Source organism: Protopterus annectens, chromosome 3.part0 (genome assembly GCF_019279795.1).
Source record: "Protopterus annectens isolate FY-2018-M chromosome 3.part0, PAN1.0, whole genome shotgun sequence".
In the NCBI taxonomy this organism is placed as follows: Eukaryota; Metazoa; Chordata; order Ceratodontiformes; family Protopteridae; genus Protopterus; species Protopterus annectens.
The window spans coordinates 446,165,976-446,182,640 of NC_056731.1; the positions used below are offsets into that span (position 1 = coordinate 446,165,976).

At 38.7% G+C, this 16,665-nt stretch overlaps 1 protein-coding gene across 2 annotated transcripts in view; it reads left to right on the top strand.

The window, feature by feature from the left end:
• Positions 1–16,665, top strand: part of CUL1 (cullin 1) — a 3,347,782-nt gene that overhangs the window by 1,100 nt on the left and 3,330,017 nt on the right. The window lies entirely within an intron of this gene.

A 16,665-nucleotide genomic window follows, 5' to 3' on the forward strand; every position in this document is an offset into this window, starting at 1 on the left:
TATAGTTGTGTTTGTGATGTTGAAACAGAGCTATCTGTCATTCCCTTATGAAAGTTTGGCATATGTTGAATATGATATTTAGTGCCGGTCATGGTTTCTCTTAAGGGGATAAAAAGTTGATTTTAAATATGTTTTTCATTATCTTTATAATTAGAAAACAGGTGCACCCACAAATTTTAGCGAACATTAAGCCTGCTTGGTTAGACTGCATTTTTTGAACTGGCCAGGTCATTTCCTAGGGAATGTGGATGTCTAAAAATGTGTGCATATAAAGTCAACTGTTCAAAAGATAAGTCTTTATGTAATCTTGACTCTGACTGTAGAAGGGTAATCTTCAATGCATGTGTAATTGTGTTAATCAGCAGAACAAAAACAATGCAAATTCAAAGTAATCAGCATTTGATTTATTACAAATGCCTGAAGACTTTTTGTGTAGTGATGGCCAAAGTAATGTTAATATCTAAGGGATATCTTATTTTTTGGTTTTGAAGTAGGCAACCTCTGAAAGAGTCTGAAAAAAAACTTGGACGTGGACCAGTTGTCTGCACTCTAGGTCATAAGATGTTTTGCAAGAATCAAATATGTACCAGCAGGTGGTTTGATATAGCAATAACCCACGCCTGGGTGTGGGTAATGCTAAATTTACCCACACCCAGAAGTGGGTTATTGCTATTATATCATGACATTATTTAAGAAAAGAAACTATTACTTTTCTTAAATAATGGCATAGTATAATGCCTGTTTACTGCACTTCCGCAGATGTCTGGCATCCGCGGCAGTTCTGCGCAGTACATCAGAGCTGTGGGCAAAAGCAACGGAGAAAGCAAGATCTCCGTTGCTTTTATGTCTCGCCATGTTAAACTCATTTAACATAGCGAGACAAAAAGCAACGGAGAGCTTGTCTCCGTTGTTTGCACTCGCTATGTTAAATCGCTTAACATAGCGAGACAGTTAAAATAAGCAACGGAGATCTCCGCTGCTTATTTTAAACTCTCGCCATGTTAAACCCATTTAACATAGCGAGACAGTGTTTAAGCGAAGTTATACTAATGGAAAAAGTCCGGCGACGGACCTTTTTCCATTAGTATAACTCTATTTACAACGGGCACGCTGGCCAATCAGCGTGCACGTTTTGGGGGGATCATGGTATAATTGTTATTTTTTCTGTTAATTGAACTGGCATAGAAGGAAAGACGGGCAGGTTTTTGTGATGCCCTGAATTTGTTAAAGTCTACTGTATTATGTGTGGTGGGCGGTTGAAATGATACGTGACTTGGACAACATTTTTAGCAAAAGGACTTGGAGGATGATTTTCTATGAAATTATTTAAGATCTGTCCTGTACATTTTTGTAAATTGTTGAGTTGGGAAAAAACTGCTGTGCTCTTTCCCGCATGGATTGTGATAGTTAACATTATGTATAACAGAATTGTGAACTTGAGCCCATTTTTTACTTCAAAAGTTAGTCTTAATAAGAAGTGTTTAAACCTTGTTATGACAGTGATATCGATACCAAGACTTTCCCGGATGTGTGCTTATACATGTTAAGGAAATCTGCTATTCTTACTTTTAGTTTTTGAACATGATGTGTAAAAACAAGCATCATTTCTGCTGACATGGGGAGTTATTTAATAAGACTAGTCCTCCGTTTTTGTGAACACAGATTTTTAAGACTAGTTTCATGTTTTTCCAAATTTGTAGACTGCTTGAGAAAAACAAAGTTTTTAAAGTTTTACCAGTCTTCATACTGTTTGTGTATATGAACATGTTCTTTGGTGGTGTGATTTTTGTAGTTTTGTGAAAAGCTTGAGAATGGGATTCTACTGTAGACTACATATTTTAATAGGTTATTGTCCTGTAAGTAGTCTGTAAATAAAGCAGAATGGTCTGTGTTTAGTTGCCTAATGCAAAATGTATTCCCGTTTTGATTCTGAGACACTTCTCCTAATTTTATGCTGACTTCAGAGTTTTGTTTACAAAATGTATTCAGGCTGGATGTGAACATGTTATTTTGTAAGTTGAGAGTCTTGTAGCTTCTCTGAAAATTTGCATGTTTTAAACTGCACCATGATAATGCAGCACTTCAGTACTTACATTTTCAGTATGGTATAACTCCTGTTACATTTTGACATTTTTTGTATCTCAAACAGGCATTTTTAACAATATTTGAAAACTATGCTTTTATTTATGATGTGGACTTCAAAATCTGATTGCTGAGACTAACATTTTCAATAGGTAAAAGCTGTATTTACAAATCTGTGCAGTTTTGTACCTTGCAAATTTCCATGTGAATTTCCTTTGCCTGTCTCAAGTAATGAGAGAGAGAGAGAGAGAGAGATGAGGTTCCATTACATACACTTTGCTGTTATGCTACAAAGAACTCATTTACACTTACAAGTAGTCACATAAATTTTGGTTCTTGGATTGTGTCCAGTTGGTGGAATGGTTTTGATTTATTTATTTATTGTATTCCTTTGCTTTAAAGTATCTTGGTTATTTATTTCCATTTGATTTCTGTGAAAATTCAACTGGACAAAGGCCCTTTTTCAGTGCCCAGGAAGAAAAGCTCCCCATTGCATGAATTTGCCCATCTAATTAGCATGAGCAAGCAGTGTAAGTGTACAGTACACTAGTGTAGTGTGTGTGTGATATATGTTAAGCTCAATGTGTGTAGTGTTATATACACAAAGTAGTACAAAATATATTAAGTTAACATGCATATGTTAGGTTGTCTATCAAGCCTTCATTGTTGCTGGTTGGGTTCGGAGCCGATCCTCAGCTCCGACTCGGCCATCTTCAAAAGCTCGAGAGCTGCTTACTGGCTCGAGGCCCCCCCTATATCCCATGATGCCTGACGCTAGATGCCCAGATCTCGTTTGCCACTTCTGCTGCGAGGTTGTTCTACTGGCTCAGGTCGTATAAGCTTTATTATTGTTGTATTTTTCTTGTCAAAACTGTAATTTGTTAGTGTAGAATTAGTCGTTAGTTTAGACTTCTTTATGCATTCCCTCATACCGAAGCTAATTCAGAAGGCTACAGTTTTGGGTTGCAAAACGATCCTCATTGCTCCTTACTGGCCTCGACAAATATGGTTTCCGTTCCTGCATCGCTATCTTCTCGAACAGCCTTGGACTCTTGGAACTAGTTCCAGACCTACTGATTCATCAGTCGGGCGGGCTGCACCAATCCCTGCACTCTCTCCAGCTCACAGCTTGGTTGCTCCACTTCCAACCTTAGCCAGGCTCCCAGATATCTCCCCCTCTGTGCGCGAAATCCTTTTGTCATCACACAAGTCTAAGACCAGAAAAACTTACGCTAGTAAGTGGAAACGTTTTTCTTCCCGGGCAGAGGCAAAAAGTATAGACCCCTTTTCAGCCCCCGTACACTCCATTTTGGAATTTCTCGTGGAGCTCTTCCATGCTGGGTCCGCTTCCGCTACAATTAGAGTTCAGTTAGCGACAATTTCAAATTTTCACATTGGCCTGTCGGAAAACAATATCATGTCCCATAAGCTTTGTAAAGCCTTTCTCAAAGGAACCACTCTGCTTAGGCCCCCAGTGAGAGATCCTCCACCACTGTGGTATCTAAATTTGATTTTAGCTTTGCTAATTTTGCCCCCTTTCGAACCTGCAGCTTCTTGTTCACTGAAGTTCTTATCTTGGAAAACCCCTTTTCTGGTAGCTATTACTTCAGCCAGAAGAGTTTTGGAACTACAGGCTCTTTCTATCCGTCCCCCATACCTCTTGTTCCACAATGACAGGGTTGCTCTTAGGACTAATCCTTCCTAAGGTCTCTTCAGAGAGTAACTTGAATCAGTTCGTAGACCTTCCTGTGTTTTTCCCTAACCACTCCAACAGGACGGAGTATAAGTTACGTCAGTTAGATGTTCACAGGCAACTACGCTTTTATTTACATAGAAACAAAGACATTAGAAAATCACATCAACTGTTCCTGTCTTATGCAGTAGGTAAACAAGGTCTTCTGGTCTCCAAGGTAACCTTATCCAGGTGGTTGTCTTCTATCATCACATTCATATACCAACTCAGGAATAAAGAATTACCAGTCAAACCAAAAGGTCACTCCACCAGAGCTTTAGCCACTTCGGTGGCTTTTCAGGCTAGGTTGTCCATGGAATCTGTTTGTGCTGTGGCTACATGGGCCAACCCACATACTTTCATTTCGCATTACAAGTTGTATTTGGTTTCCAGGAGCAGAGCTGATTTTGGTTCCACTGTTCTGAAGAGTCTTTTCCGATGAGCGACCCAGGATTTTAGGTGCTAGGGACACTGTCCCAACCAGCAAGAATGAAGGCGAGATAGACAACTTAACATAAAGAAGTTATGTACCTACCATAATGTTCCATGTTAGTTGTCTTCTTCTCGCCTTCTTTCTTGCGTCCCACCCTCCATCCCCCTATCCTAGTAGACCGAGAAGAGTTCTTCTTGATTTTGCACTGGCTGAGTCTTCTCTGGCTATTCCCTTCTGACTAGTAGTCTCTCCAGTAGGGTTTATGCATTCTAGGATAGGATTCCTTTATTATTATGTCTGCAGTTAGACTTACCAAACGAGATCTGGGTATCTAGCGCCAGGCATCATGGGATATAGGGGGGGCCTCGAGCCAGTAAGCAGCTCTTGAGCTTTTGAGGATGGCCGAGTCGGAGCCGAGGATCAGCTCTGAACCCAACCAGCAAGAAAGAAGGCGAGAAGAAGACAACTAACATTGAACGTTATGGTAGGTACATTAACTTCTTTTTATACAAACTTCAGCATTATTTATTAAAGCTATGTATATAGTCAGATTTTAAATTTAGTACACAGACAGAAATGAGGCATATTCATATTTTAACTAAACTGTTAAAGTTAACCAGAGACCTGTAAATAGGAGATAAAACTGTATCGAAGGGGTCTTAATATTGGGATTTGTACAAGAGCAGGACCATTTTATTAATACAGTTTTACTGAGATTTTCAGTTGTGTGTATGGGATGAGATTTTGAAGAAGAGGCAGTTGGGTTGTTAATTTGCAGGACCATTTTTGTACTAGGTATGTTTATCTTGAGATTTTTAATTTTTGATGGGATGGTCTGTTTCTCCTGTTTGTTGGGAGTGGGTCTCCAGTTTTGCAGAACCTGAATATAGACAGTCACCATTATGAATTTCTGATTTTTTTTTTGAACAGCTTTATTAAATTCACACAGTTTAGACATGGGTACAAATAAAGTTATAGAAAAAACTTTTTGTAAGGATTTTTAGTTCTGTGCTGTATGTATATTTTCTTTAAAAAATAAATAAATAAATAAATAACTTATTCCAGAGTTACAGAAATTGCTGAAGTCCTCCTTTCCTTTAAATTTCACTTCTGATCATTACTCAGCTTGTATTGTTTTCACAAATTCCGTTTGTCTATTTAATTTGTTCCTTCCTTTTCTTAAACATCCACTTTTCACTTATGTATAATATTCAGTTTTAGTTTGTCTAATACCAGGTGAGTTGTGTACAAGTTTGATGATTGCCTGGCAGGGCAGCTCTCTGGCATATACAGAGGGTGTTTGGAAAGTCACAAGGTGAGTGTAGGCTAATAGATTGAAGAGGGGTGAAGTGCAAGATAATGAGGTTTGGTTAACGTGGTTACTTGCAGTTTTTCCCCCTTGGAACACAATTTCATTAATGCCCATGTAAGTACAATAGTAACAGTTAACTAAATATGGAGTGTTTTTTTTCTTTTTTGTTTTGTTAATACCAACAAATTTACTGTGTAGCTTCTTATCTTGTAAGTAATACAATATTTCATATTTCATCACTATAGAATCTGGAGATGTGGCAAAATAAAATGTTATCCTTGCTTTGTGTGCTGAACTAAATTTAGCAATTCCATGGCTTTAAGTAATTCTTAATGAGATATAAAAATAAACTTGAGTCCAGGCTTTATCATTGGGAGGAAAAAGAGAATAAGAAGAACAAGGTTTTGAAAAACTTTTATTGTCCTCCTAGTTTCTGGCATATTGCCCATTTGAAAACCATTTTTGCTGTTATCAACTTATTCTCAAACTTGATTTCTAAATCCCAAGCCTCTTCATAAACAACCTCTTAACTTTAACTTCAGGAGGACCCTTTTATTTCCAAGATGTAGTTATAGTCTCTTTCTGGGTTTGGTAAAGTGAAGTTGGAGAGACAACCTATAAGAAATGGAGGGGATGTAAGCCTAACCAAACTAGGCCATAGTTTCATTCACATTTCCTGAATGGATTTGTCTAATTATAGTTTTTGTCATGCTTCCTGAATGGTAACAAGTTCAGGACATTCCCAGAATACATGCGTCCATGTACCTGTGGCGATGTGAGGTATTGGTAGCTATGCCAGGAGAAGTAGGGCAGTAGACGTGTAACATATGCTAGCATAGTTAACTGGAGTTTTATGAAGAATTGTATGTCATTTGTACATCAAACTGATTTCTACATGGGCTTGTGTTGAAAATGTATTTGTAAAGTTGCTTAAAAAAAAAAAAAAAAAGTACCAACAGTGGGTCCTGCTGGAGAGAAAAAGAAGTGTATCTGTATGGCAGGCTGTATGGTAACTCTTAAAATGAGTGTATTGTAACAGAGGGTACTGGAAGAAAGAGATTTATCTCAGTCCAACTAACTTTGAAAAATTAGCCTGAAATTAAATTACATAGTAGGCCATAAAGACTGTGTCTTACAGTTCTGATTGCAGCCCGAGACAAAATGTATGTGAAAGCAAGGATTAGGAAGCCTTCTGTATTGTCCTTGTGGGTGAACTAATTGCTACTGTAGAAGAGTGGAAGTTTGAAATTGTTTTATGACTTCCAGAAGCTGCAACAGATCTTAGCAAAGCTCTGTGTCTGTGTATTATGGCACATGTGTGCGAAATTCTGGTTCAGCTTTTAGTAAAGGGTGGGTAGTATAGGAACCAAAGTCAGATGACCAGATGAATGTGATGTCATTGTGTAATCCAGGACTGAACTGGTGCTTTAATACCAGATGCGACAGAAGTATTAGAGTAGCCTGTTTTTTGGAACTTGACATAAAAGGATGTCTCGTCCACTTCATCTATCCTTGCTTTTTTAAGTAACCAGGAATAGTAATTCTTTAGATCAGTCAGGAGAATATAATGAGATTAGTTGAGTACTGTTTTTCTGTATCTGTGTTGTTTTTAATATTTCCTGTGAATGAAATTCTGGTATCTATTGTAAATAGATATTCAGTATTTTCACATTCTTTAGTATTTATTATTAAATGTATTTAAACTTGTCGAATATACTGCAGTGGTGGTGCTGCGGTAGCGTTGTCGCCTCACAGTAAGACGTTGTCTGGTTTGATTCTCAGCTAGCGCGTCTTCTGCGTGGAGACATGCGTGAATGGGCGTACCTTCGTTGAAGGTTGTGCGTCAGGCCTGGCAAGCCGGTACATAAAAATCAACTGCCAGTCATTAGCGGACTGGAGTTCCGCTGTGGCGACCCCTAACCGGGAAAAGCCAAAAGACACAAACAAACATTGTAACTTGTCATTTAACCTTTGAATTGTAACCTTTGAGAATACTTCTATTTATTTGGTGACACTGTGGCTGCTCGTGAAAGCCGTGCTGTGTTTGGTCAACGTTACCATTTGTATTGATGTTAATTTCACTGAGTATAATTGGATAGCCTTGTAAGAGCCTTAGAGTATTGGCTTTGGAGTGTCCTGGTGGCAGTAACTACCTTATAGTCTAGGCAGAGGGGCATAGCCAGTAAATCTGTGCCAGCCTTTCCAAGTGTGTGTGTGTGTGTGTGTGTGTGTGTGTGTGTGTGTGTGTGTGTGTGTGTGTGTGTGTGTGTGTGTGTTGTTGTGTGTGTCTGTCTGAGAAAATCAAACCTCAAAAGAGTGCGTGTGTCAGCTGCTTGGAGCAGGGACACAGAGCACTGGTTTCACAGAGAGAGTGGTGGAGGACTTGGTCTGGGACACTTGGCTGAGGCCTCAACTCTATAGCTGTGCCAATGGGGAGTCTTATTGGGGGCCTGGAACGAGAGAGGGAAACCCAGACTGAGTGTGTTCTTAAGGGAAATTGTGTTTTGTGCAGAGAGCTGCATCTGGAAATACTGTGCATCTATGTTTGTTCCACGTGAATGTCCCTCACTGGTGAGGATTCCGGCACGTTGATTACTGGCTAAGAGGAGGGGTGTCATAGTACCCCTCCCCCCCATCTCCAACATATAAGCGACATACAGCCAGAAATATAAGCCAGACTAGGTGGGATATATAAATATTTAAAAACACACTGCCAACCAAAAAAATGTAAATTGGTGGACCTTGTAGCATATCTTGGTGGAGGAACTAGCTAACAGCATTCCAGGCTCATAGACCTGTTCAATTCCTGCTCTCACACCTTTTTATAAGATTCGGACGGACAAGGCTTTATGTTTATAGGAGTATTATACAGTCATGAAATAGTACTTCTTAGAGCTGTCAGTCCTAGCCTTGGTTCATCCCACCATCTAAGCCTTAACAGCCAGTATTTTGTAGCATAGGTAAAAAGTCTAATATTGACCATGTGTGATTTCGAAGGGCAAACCATCTGTGCAGTATTTCTGTTTTGCATCAGTTAAAGCATTTTTATTGGTTTATAATTAATTCTGCCTGGAAGTCGCGATGGTAGCCATCACAGTGACTTAATCTGGGTTTTCAGCCAAGGTTACTGCTAATATCCATGTTACTTTTTCCTTTTTATTATCTTCTCTTTGTGGACATATGCAGGTGTCTTGAATTTTTGTGCATTTTATACCATGAATTAATGTATACTTTTTCTTCTGTGACAGCATTATCAAAGTGATTCGCTAAAAAAAAAATCAGTTTGTAAGATACTGGCTCCTAGACAGACTTTAACAGTCCCTGCTTATTTTACCTGGAAACTGTAACTTAATTATTTTTTCGTTAAATGTCATGGGTTCCTACGCAAGTATTAGGCTACCTGCCCTAGTGGAACATTTTAAGCCTAGCCAGTTTCCCTTGTGGTGCTTGAATTAACCTATCCCATTTGGTGTAAGATTGGCCTTGCCATTTCATGGTCAATAATTGTATATTACCCCTAGTGAGAGTAATTGGTATCATACCATAAATAACTTGTTATATGTTTTTAGAACTTTAAGGTGCATTGAAAATGTTATTTATAATTCCTTCTAAAGATATTCCAATACAAATTGGAAGTTAAAGTTACTGCTATCCAAATTTAAATTATTTATTTTTCTTTCTTCCTTCCTTTTAAACACTAAAGCTTACTTGCTTATAAGACATTTCAGTAATCCTTTCTTTTGTTTTTTATTACATAAAATTAAGGTATATAACTTTGATAAACTTATTTTTAAAACTAAGATCACATGTTGTAATAGATCTTAGCGGTTCTGGTATTTCTTTTTTTTCTCTTGGATAGAACTAGTGTTGTATTTTTTTCTCTTACCCTGTTCCTTAACTTGCATATATAATTGTTGATCTGTTAAGTTATTCATATTCATCACTACTTTCAAAACATTCAATCTGTAGTATTATTTTTTATCCCTATTCTTCATAAAACCCAGTATGTTTGTAATGTGGAATATATTTTGTTATAGCAGCTAGATACACTGTGGGAACGTCTTTGTATAACTTCCACTTAAGTATAATTTGAGAATCTCTGTGTTCTGCATTCACCTCCCGAATGAGTACCAACAGCAGATTGCAGATGCAAGTACAGGTGAAGGGTGGATAATATGAAATCAGAAGAGCAGAAGGTTGTATATGCTAATTTATTGGAAACCATTAAATGCATTATTTTATTTATGTATGTATTTCCTGTTTTATGATCTTCACCCCTGTTTCCTACTTTACTTGCATCTATAGTCTGCTGGTAGTACACTGTGACTGCAGAACATGGTAGAGATCACCCACAGAATTCCTGTTTTGGGACCAACTCAAGTCTGTATGGTAACCTGACTTAGTGTTGCTGTGTTTGTTAGTGCATTACAGCATTAAAGTGATAGGTGTGTAGGAGCCTACCCCAGTTGGGACTAGCTGAGAGTGTTGGTACAGGAGCAGAGGCAGGAGTCCTTGAGATGTTGCTTCAAATGTTCTTTAAGCAATGGTGATCTAATTTACCTACGGACAAATGTAGGATGCTATTTAAATAAATCTGCAAGCGATGCCTTGATGAATAGTATAAACAGTTACAGCAGATTGTAAGGAGCTAGAAAATGTGTAGGGAATAAAGATTTATGTCTAGTGAATTAAGACAGTGGCCGTGGGATGGTATGCTCCCATACACCATGAGGCAGAAATTGAGTGCTGACGAAATGTTAGGAGAAATGTGGACCGTCAGCTGTCTACATGTAAATCAGGGTATGTTTAGTTAGGAGTGAGAGAAGATCGACTGTGAAACTGAGCAATGTTGGTACAGTCGGCGTTATCCATTGGTTTTATAACTCTATTTATGTTGCTTGAGTGCACTGTGGATTATCAATAGTAGTTGGACAAAAATAAGTTAAAGTAGAGGATTAAGGCACTGAGCTGTTAACAAGCTGCATCCTGTAGTCAAGGGTACTGGGTTTGATTCCTTCTATCTCTATTTGTATACAGTGTGACTGAGTAAGTCACTTAAACAGGCAGTGCTCACAGAATCGCTCCTGAAAAATGGACTTGTGTAGTTTAACATGCTAGAAATAAATGGCAAATATTAAAAAAAATGGTTTATAGCCATATGTTTATCCACAGTCTTGCCTATGAAAGTGATGTAAAGGACATTCACAAAGGATAGGGGCATGCTCTGTACATAGTCATGTCCTAAGCAAAGTAGTGATGATGGCTTTCCTTGAATCACCACCTACTTACTGTTTTGTTGTTTTTAAACAAAAATCATTCTGCTTCTCCTGGTCTCTGTGGGCCTTCAGTCATGTTTCTTAAAGTAAACCCTTTGTGACTCGAGGGGATGTAGTTTTAGTTATACCTATCTGTGCTGCTTCAACAGTCTATGATAACAAATTCACTGAGTGTATATGCAAAGTCCGTCTCTTGTATGTAAACAGTGTACTGTATGTGGTCTGAATGTCTTTGTAAGCAGAAACTAATTTTCATAATTGAAGTAGATTTTATTTTGCGCTTCACACCCAGTAGTAAGTGCAGTCAGTCCTTGTAGTTAGTACACAAGTAAATGAAGGATAATTTTTGGAAAAATATAAGCATTCATAGTTAGTCACTTCAGCAGTATCTTGCAGGATTTAGTTTTTATAGTTAGTGTTTGATATTTCCAGCCATAATGAATTCTTTGACTGTGGTGTCAAATGTGGACCCTTGCCCGTGTACATTGCTAATTAGCCTGTATATGTTTGACTCTGTTATCTTCTAAATATGGAGTTCATTCTCTCTAGAGTTGTGTGTTTTTTTTTTTTTTTTCCCCCAGCTGCTTTTAAGGTGATTGTGGTTACCCTAATTCTTGAGAAACCATCTTTAACCCTAATGTCTAATATGTTTTGTCCTGTCATAAGACTTCCTTTTCTGGGTGTGGTTATTGCTGCCTGACGGTCCGTGGACTTGTGTACTCCATAGTCTGAATTTTTTTTTTTTAACTCTTTCCGTATAACACGGAGGCAGAGTGTTAAGTCATAAGTCATCACCTGATAGCATAAAACCAGCAGTATTGTTCTCCTCTTCTGGCTCTGCTGTTTCACTGTTTTGCATTTGACACTTGTAGTAAGCACAATTTCATTATTTTCAGATACATTTTTTGGCTTTAGTCTTGTGCTGCTGTACCAACAAGGGAAAAACAAGCAAGACTTGCAGTAGAATTATGAACAGTGCCAACAACATTCCATACTAGGAATCTGTTTTATGACCATAAGTATGTAATGTGTGGCATTAATCAAAACAGTTGCATACTATACAGAATTTAAAAATATTGCATAGATGACTGATAAAAGGAAACAAAATCAGCTGCAGTGATGTAGTAAGATGTGGCATCACATGCGGTGATGTCCACATGAGTGACCCATACATAACTATAATATTTCAGTGCTCATTGCATTGTAGATCTTAACTGTGAAAACTTATTATTGGCCTAGAAAAACATGAGGAGAGATCACATTTTTATTAGGCAGGTATAATGAAGGATTGCTTGTTGATTCAAGAACTTGGGGGGGGGGAAGGTAGAGCATTTTGTTTCAGATTGTTGTCCTTTTCGTGGAAGACATTCCTTTCTTTTGTCCAGGATAACCAATAACTCAGACAGGGAGAAACCAAACTGATCTTATTTGTCACAGGAATTGAGAAAACTTTAGCAGCATACTAGGTTCATAGGTAGGTACTAGTCTATCAGCCCTAGGGCCTATATAAGCCTAGCCAAAACAGTTCCTTGACTTTCACCACCCTAGAAAGTTGTTTTCCAGTCCCCCTGTCTAGCAGAGCCTCAAAAGTGATCCCTGGGGTGAATTTCCTATTTCCCATCCAATTGTTGAGATTTTTCTTAAAGAGGGCTGATGAGGAGCTTTGCTTAACATGAATAGGTAGTCTGTTCCAGAGCATGGGAAGCCTCTGGGACAGGAATCTATTCCTCCAGCATGTTCTGTTTATTGTGGTGGCAAGGTTTAGGTCCCTGGAGTGTGGCTCAGAGGGATTGGGGTTTCTTTAAGTGTAGCATGCCCAACAGATCTGGGTTTGACATGACTTTGTATGTTAGGCAGAGGTCGCCTCTGAGTAGGCGATAAGCGACTGAGTAAAGCTGGAGTTTTCTGAGACTGTCTGCGTATGACATCTGTTTGAGGTCGGTAATCCTCTTAGTGTGGTATTTCTGTGGCCTTTCTAGTTGTAGATGTCTTGCGAGGTACATGCCAAACGGGGCATTGTACTCTATAATGGGTCTGATGAGGGATGAGTAAAGAGGAACAATGACCTCTTCTTTTCATTGTTTTTTTTTTCTAGAGGTGAACCCCTCTGTGTGATAAGGTGTGCCACATGGAAGGATTTCCTGACTGCTGTGGCAATGTGATTATCAAAGGAGAGATTACTGTCCGCCTGTGTCCCAAGGTCTCTTATCACACTTTTGGTATTTAGTAGGCTACTGCCTATGTGGTAGTTCGTGGGTACAGTGTTTTTCCCAAAGGGGATGACAGCGCACTTCTTGGCATTGAGCTCGAGGCCATGACTTTGACATCAAGCATTAGTCTCAGTGAGGCCTCTTTGTAGAATGTCCACATCATTAGGCAATTCTGTTATGGCACCTAGTTTGCAGTCATCTGCAAACTTCATTAGTGAAAGACCTGCTGTATTAGCCTGGACTTCTGAGAAGTAGATGACAAACAGGAGAGGACCCTGGACTGAGCCCTGTGGTACTCCACTTGTCACTGGTGTGAAGTTGGATTTGGAGTTGGCTGCTTTCACTGTGTGAGTTCTGTCAGTGAGCCAGTTGGCCACCCATCTTGTGACATAGGGATTTATGCCCAGTCTAGTTAGAGTTCATCTATAATTCCAGAGTGGAGGATGGTGTCGAAAGCCTTGGCGAGGTCAAGATAGGCTGTGTGCACCACCTTACCCTCGTCCACGGCTCTGGTGACTGCTTCAAAGAAGTCATTCTGGTTTAGGAGACATGACCTACCTTTTACAAACCTAAACTGAGTGGGGTCCAGAGTTTTGAGGTTGCCAATGTCTTTGTTTATAAGTTCGATGATGATACATTCCATGGCCTTGCAGACTAGGCTTGTTAGGCTAATGGGGCGGTAGTTTCCGGGGTCTGAGGTGGGCTCCCCCTTTGTGGAGTGGGATAACAGTCACTGTGCGCCATTCGGTAGGCACAAAGCCTGAAGTGAGGGTATGATCTTACATGGTACTTGGGTGGAGTGCCAGTTCATTCTGTAGTTCATGCAGAACGCAGCCTGGGATGTTGTCTGGTCCCATGGATGCTGTGTTCTTGGCTTTGGAGAGTGCAGTCTTTACTTGTGCAGCCGTGATTACAGGGGCTTTACATTCTTCCACTATAGTGATAGGTTCAGTGCAAACTTCAACCCCCAAAAGGCCCATCTGCCAGGGTGTTAGATTCACAAGTAGGAGGTGGCACTGGTCTTGAGGTTCTGCACACACAGTAACACTGATGTAGGGATTGAAACCTTTTTATTAATAACATGATGCAGGTATTGTTTATATGTCAGAAAAGGTACACACCTGAGTGGTTCATTTTTAATTTTAATATTTTGATGGTCTCCAAGTGGTTTAAACCATCTAACCTTCTTAAGTAACCATACATTTTTCATCAGATTGTGGGCATCCAAAGTAGTGAAGGAAGTCTGTTGTTTCTGAAAGGTGTGTTGTCAGTTAATAGCAAGAATCTAAGTAAAATGGTCATATTGTTAATATCTTAAAGGTGTGATATAAGAATCCACACTAGTGTCATGATATACTAAGAGTTTAAACTGTCTTGGTATGGTGTAAAAATGGAAAGTTTTTGATATTTTGAGCCCACTGTTTGGTGATTTAGTTGATACTGCAGGTGCTTTGGGCATTTTATTTATTTTTTTTAGCTCAACATCAGAGAGCTTGTTTAAACTTGCACTGAGATTATTTATTCTCCGGTAAGAAGTATGGGTACTTGCATATTATCGCAACCACATTGCGAACCACTCGATAGTAAGGAAGCAGTGATAGGTTTTTCACAGTTGCCCAGTTTCTGGGAAAGTTTTCTAATTAATGTTGACTGAAATATTAACTACTGACTGTTTTGGGGGATTTCAATAATAAAAGATGTGACTTTCCATATGATAAAGACCAGCAGCCCCAACTGTCAGAATTCCGGTAAACGACTCAACCCATGTTGTGTTGACGTGCAGTGTATGTGGTTGTAAGTGTTTTTGAGATCCATCTTCCTTTAAATATTGTCAAAATAAATATACATTTGCAGGCTGAATCTACTTTGGGTGTTGTATGGATTAATTACTGCTGTGCTGTATCTAGGTAAAGAATAAAATGAAAGAAACACAAGACAAGTACCACCGTCAGCAATCAAGGCACCTTAACAACTGCAGTCAGTGATGTAACAGCACTGTGGCTGGTTTTTGCTAGTCTTTGCATACCTCCCAATTTGTTACTAGATGAAATCGGTGGAAATTGTACAATAACTGTGCGTCAAAGTCCCCGAAAATAGGGACAGATGTTAACACATTGCGGTTACAAACTGGACGACTGTCCAGAGCTACCAGTAATTACGTATTATCGAGTGAGTTGAAAGCGGTAAAATATGTGGTCTTTCATTTTCCCCATACAGCTAAATGTGTTGAAATAAAAGTCACTGTAATAGCAGACACTTCAGTAACTTTGCCAACATATGTCTGCAGAAGAAGGGCTTGGAAATGAGCTGCTTCTCATGCAGCAAATGTGGTTGCGATAATACGCAAGTACCGAAGTATGAAAGTAATATTGTATATTTAAAGAATTAGTATGGAATAAGTATAATGGAATTGTCAGAGTTTACCCTAACCCTGTGTTGGAATTTGTTTGCCATAATGCATATTCCCTGTGTATGGCCAAGTTGCATTGGAGATACTGGAGTCCCAACTGTTGGTGACCTTTTGAATGGCTTGTAGTGCATGTGGGATAGATTTACTGGGTCAGAAAATAGAATAGCGTCAATGAATTATTGATGTCCATGTTAACAGACTGTATTCCTGTTATTAAAAGATTATGCAAATTTTAGTAAAAAGATCATGTAGAATTTTAGTAAAGAAAAGTTAAGATGGAATAAAGAGATCTGCCTAGTCTGTGTAGAAATTGGGTTCATAGGTTGGTACTAGGATAATAGTGATGAGTTTCTACCATTAATTGTGATACAAGTAGAGTGAAACTTGTAGGAAAAGCATGTTTTTTTTTAAATTTTATTTATTTATTTATTTTTTTTAAGAACTTCAGATATAAAGGGGACATGGGCACAATCAGATGTGATTCTTGCATCCAGTGCAAATAACATATTGTTGATTTATCTGAATGTGCTTTGTGATTTAATATTTAAATCAAAAATTATATTGTTGTTCTGAGTCATCTTCTACTTTATAACTCCTGCCTGGAATTTGAAATAATGTTTGCAACTAACCGACATTGTTTAGTAAATATCATTGAATACATATTTGTATGTAAAAGATTTTGAGCAGTATAGGATGTAATTTCTTAACTAAAAGAGGATCTGAGAATAAAAACTGTCTTGACTGATTCTGGTAATTCTCTGTCATACCATAATATTTAATCTAGTTGTATAGCTTCAGCAAGACTTATGCAGTGTGTTTTGAAAAGTGGCAACAAAACCATCTGGCTGTGTAACCTTACCTTTGTATTGAGTTTCTGAACTGAGCCATGAAATGTAAATTTTCAGGACTTTTTGGGTAAATGTTTGCTAGAACGCTTTCAGTCATGTGAACTAATGCACAGATTTGTGAAAGAAAGTGTGTGTGGTGTGTGTGTGTGTACTTGCAGATGTATACATTCACACTCACACTGACACATACACACACACACACACACACACACACACACACACACACACACACACACACACACACACACACACACACACACACCAATTGTCTTAACACCGTGAAACACTGAGACATGACTTAATTTTAGTTAACTAGTCAGGAGTTTGGTCAGAATTTAAGCTCGCTTAGCATTTTTGGTTTG